Genomic DNA, 5119 nt, shown 5'->3' on the forward strand with positions numbered 1-5119 from the left:
GTCACCCATATACAACCCCATCCTGAGCCTTAACAGAAGCCTTTTTTATACAGCCAGCAGGGGGGCGACGGATCTCCAGTAACCTGGATTCACCAGAGGGTGGGATAGATGTTCAGGAGCAACCAGCCGTGTGTTAGGTAATGTAAGGAGGCTCAGCGGGGAGCAGGACTGCAGTACAGAGATTGTTGCTTGTATTTGAGTGGGTGTTATGTGGAGGAAGTGGGAAAAAAAAAGTGCAGACAATAAGATGAGAGAGAGAGCGTTGCAGAATACGAGGCTTCCTCTGGGAACCTGTGCCAGGTTCGTGGTGCCTTTTCAAATCATTACGAGCCCTCAGATGTGACAATTTGCCAGTAATAATCTCACACAGAAAGGATTTAGATAAAACCTAAAGAGCAAAAAAATCTTTTTTTATGTACACAACCAAAAAAGGTAAGTGACTCATCTGTTGGTGTTCTCAACAAGTGCAAAAAATGTGATTCCTGCCTTTAGCTCTTTGGTGTTGGGTGAATTTTAAACACACACACAAAAAAAAATGTTCAGATACACAGTCTTAAAACTGACAATTTTTCAGAAGCTTGACTTTTTTTAAGATGRTGCTTTTGAATTTGAGGAGAGTTTCCTTTGAGCTAAAGTGTGCAAAAGTAAAGCTCCGGGAAAACATAAAGGAAACAATGGACACCGGAGAATGAGAACCAACTTCCACTCAGTCTGGAAGCATTTCTACGCTTAGATAGTGTTTTTCATCTCAAACAGGTGCCTTGGTATAGTATTTCTCCATTTGCATGCTTGGATGCTCGTCTCGACTACATTATTCACTACAAACTTGTACACGTGGAATGCCTGCATCYTTTTTGTAGCACAAATTAAGTGTGTTCTGGTACCGCAGATGATTTTTTTTGAGAGTGCATCTCTACATTTTATGGATGGAGTTTAAAGAGCACAAACAGAAGCCACTGCTTGTTTGAACAGAGGTRCATTTTGTTCTCCACTTTTCCCCAGACTTCACTCCCGCTCATCGTGATATCTTAGCATAAGTCTTTCTCCTCAGTCAGGTTTGTCACGCTTTGAAATCTAAGCCTTGGAAAAACAAGCTGTATGGCATTTTTAATAGATTTTATTGGCCTGTTTCATTTACATAAAGTCAATTATCAGCAACCAGTTATATTGTTGTTTTGTAGTAATTACAGGTATTTGTGCAGCCATGTAGGTTTTACTTCTCAGTACAAGTGAAAAAGATTAAAATACRCAAGTGTTGCTAAAGCAAACACCTCTTAACAATGGCTAAAATTCCCCTTTAATTACCTGCTGCTACAAAATAAATTTGTGAATTTTAAGAAACATCGACTGAATGCTTCAGTTTGATCATGCCAGTGCCAGAATATAAAGTGAGAATACCCCAGCAAGAATAAACATCTTTGAGGACTAAAACATGATATATAAAAGGTTCTTGTCTGTCGGTTTTCACATACGTCTTTCTTTGAAAGACAAAATAATCATTAAAATTCATTGTGATATGTCGTATCTATGTACACAGGTAAAAGGGCAAAGCTTTAGCTAAACGGAACAAGCTATCATGGTGTGCTTTCACTCTGCTCGTTGCACGATTTGGGTAGCGGTGGTCCCTTGGAGAGGACAGTGTTTATAGAGCAGATATTGCAACGCATGTTAAATTGATTCCCATCTGCAATTCTGCCAGTGAAATGGGGGGTGGGGGGGTCCCGGCTGAGGAGGAGAAGTGGAAAAACAGAGATTTAAAGGTCAACATCAGCTGCATAGTTCCTCAAGTAATAAAGATGCTGACAGACACATGTGGGAAAACAGCTGGAGCATTCGTGAACTCTATGCTTTCATCCCTTAACATCAGCTGGGGGGAGAGTTCTAGAAGTACACTATACTTCTGTTTGCGGGTGTACTGTATGTCTTTAACCCTGTGTCTTAAACATCTGAATAGGTCTCTTATTATGTTCAAAACAGTGCTATGTGTCTTGACCTCGTTTCAGCTCATCCAGCTGACAGATGGAGGGAATATAGATGCATTAATAATCTATTTCTGTCTGGATAAATGGCCAGCCGCAGACTGAAAATGGATGTGTAAGACGCGGGTGTCGCTCCTCTCTGAATGGTACTTATTTATCTATTTGAAGYGAATGGAAGGTCTGTCAGCGAGATTGAATCAAATGAGTAACAGAAAGAGTTGTTAGATGGGAGGGACGAGGGAAGGCGGCAATGAGAAGGAAGAGGGACGGCATGCTTAACTACTGATTGCTCAAATAAATCCATGCCTGGCTTTTATGAATTGCTCTTTGCTCCTGGCTTGACTCACCTCTGTCAAGAGTCATCCTTCAGTGGGTGTACGCTGGCGAAACAAAGACAGAAGAAATCCTAAATTATCTGTGCTGTCACCAAAGTAGCCCAATATTTGTATATGGTRAAGCAGCATGGTTAAGATTGGTTTAAGAGTTTTTCTTTAACTTTTTATCACATCTAGTGCAGTGGTTCCCACCCCCCCACCCCCCCGAGGAGGCATCACAAAGCACATTGGGGGGGCCTTATCTTTGTCTACCCAGATGTGAAAGTATCAATTTATTGTTTGTGTATAAAAATCACCAAAACAATTCTATGTGAACAATTAAAACTCTGTAGTTTGGATAAACTGAGTAAAATTTTGACTCAGTTAACAGCTAAGTGCTAGTCTAAGTGGGGTCAAGACCAATTTATACAAACAGGAAGTTCCTGGACGACCCAGCATGGAAAAAGTGGATGGATGGATGGATGGATGGATGGATGGATGGATGGATGGATGGATGGATGGATGGATGGATGGATGGATGGATGGATGGATGGATGGATGGNATGGATGGATGGATGGATGGATGGATGGATGGATGGATGGATGGATGGATGGATGGATGGATGGATGGATGGATGGATGGATGGAATTGTCCCCCTTAAACAGGTCATCATTCTTGTCAGATTTAAACTGTCTTTCAATAAACTGTGGACATGGAAAGATCTACCAACAACAGTTAAGATATTTATTGTTAATTGTTAATTTCCACTGCACCCCACTACAAATGATTTGAATAGTGACTTTGATGAAACCAAGTTGTTATAAAGCATTCCAGAGAAAATGAGATAAGAGGTGATGTAACCAAGTTTTGTCATCAAAAATGTATGCAAAAACTCTACTATACAAATAAAAATCAAATTTTAAATGTATAAAATACGATGTCCTTAATTCTTTCATCTGCCCAWGGTACATGACACTAAGGTTAACTACAGTGTTTAACCAAGAAATTTGTCTCATTAAATTTAATTGTGTTCATCACCTGCTCCTCTCATAGGTTGCCCAGGAGTAAACGTATTCATTATTATGACATTTTATTTTACATATTTCTTCATTACTACAAGCCTCCACACTTGAAAAAGAAAAACAAAGTTTTCCTTTGAAAATAAAGCGCAGTGAAATGTTTTTCAAAACATAATTTGTGTTTTAGTTTTTAATAAAAAAGACTGCCAGCAGGCAGAAAAATCCATCTATTTAATAATAAAATGTACTAATGTCCAGACTGCAAAAATAACAAGTGCCTTTAGTTTAGAAAGACATAACAGAAACTTGTTTATTATGAATTATAAATAAAGTATCACCAGCATTTGATGTTAGGAAAAAATCCATAGATTGGTATACACACTCTGAACCTTTTGCAGTGTTTATCGGTCACAGTCAAAGAACTGGTTGTACAAGTAAAAATAGTCTTACCTCAGCTTCAAAATATTGCTAAGACACATCATAAACTCATTTTTTAATTTGTTAGCAGGAAATAAACTCTGATTTGTCTCTTTGTTAACCATGTGTTGTGATGGTCTGTCATCTTGTCAAGATGTACTCAATCTGTTTCCCAATGTTTGCTGCAGAAAGAATTCAATACTCTTCAAAATAAACTTTAGACTTTTGAAGGATTGATACAACAATTAGGAGCTGAGTGTGTAATATTTTGGAACATTATTTTGTGTAACAGTGCTTTAGCTTGAAACTATTTTCATCTTCTGATTTGGTGTTCAAGTGGTCATTTACAGCAGTGAGGGGGCAGTGTAAATAGCTTTAGAAAAACCAATGTACTTGAATGTGACACAGAGTGCATTGGCATGACTCATCAAGGTTCATGGTGGACTCTAGTAGATGTACTGTATATGATGGACTGTAGGGCTACCACGATTAATCGATTAATCGACGACTAATCGATTATTAAAATAATCGATTATTAAAATAATCGATGACTAATTTAATAATCGATTAATCATTTTCTTTTTTGTTGTTGTTGTTGTTGTTCTTTACTTTGTTTTTCTCTCCAAACTGCTTTGACACCTTCTGCTGCCACATCTGCCTTTCTGTCCTTGACACAGATGCACAGTAGTGGTAACTGGGGTAGGCCGTGGACGTCACAAAACATGATACAGACAGTTAGCATATAGCTAAAATCTAATGATGGTTATACAATAGCAGCTGTATTCTGACGTGATAAGCTGTATGTTTTATATTCAATTAACGTATGATCCAATTAGTCGAYTAATCGAATAAATAATCGGTGATTAATCGATTATTAAAATAATCGTTTGTGGCAGCCCTAATGGGCTGAAGAAAACTTGTTTTGGTTCATGCTGAATATCTTGTGTACTGACAGTCATCAGGGCATACAATACTGACTGACTGACTGACAGATTTTGGAATGCCTCCTGACTTCTCTTCAGGCATTCTTATGTTCCATGTAAGGATAATTCAAGAGAGGGAACAATAAAAACAGATCTATATCTCAGATTTAACATTGGACTTACATCCAAACATATCTACACTTTTTTACGCAGGCTACATGAGCAGGTTGCCGTAAAAGGGCCAACTGTAATTAAATTCAACATATTGTGTTTATGTTGGGCTCCTTTGGTTTTGCTTGTTCCTTTTTTTTATGTGTGTTTTCTGTGTCTTTAGGACTTTGTATTTCTTTACTTATGTTATGTCTCTTTAGTTAAGTTTCCTTCCCATTCTTTGTTGTGCTTGTATTGAGCTCCTCAGTCTTACTTGTGTCTCTTAGTATCTGTCCAGTCTTTATATATATATATA

This window comes from Austrofundulus limnaeus, unplaced genomic scaffold, assembly GCF_001266775.1.
Source record: "Austrofundulus limnaeus strain Quisiro unplaced genomic scaffold, Austrofundulus_limnaeus-1.0 Scaffold30, whole genome shotgun sequence".
NCBI lineage: Eukaryota > Metazoa > Chordata > Actinopteri > Cyprinodontiformes > Rivulidae > Austrofundulus > Austrofundulus limnaeus.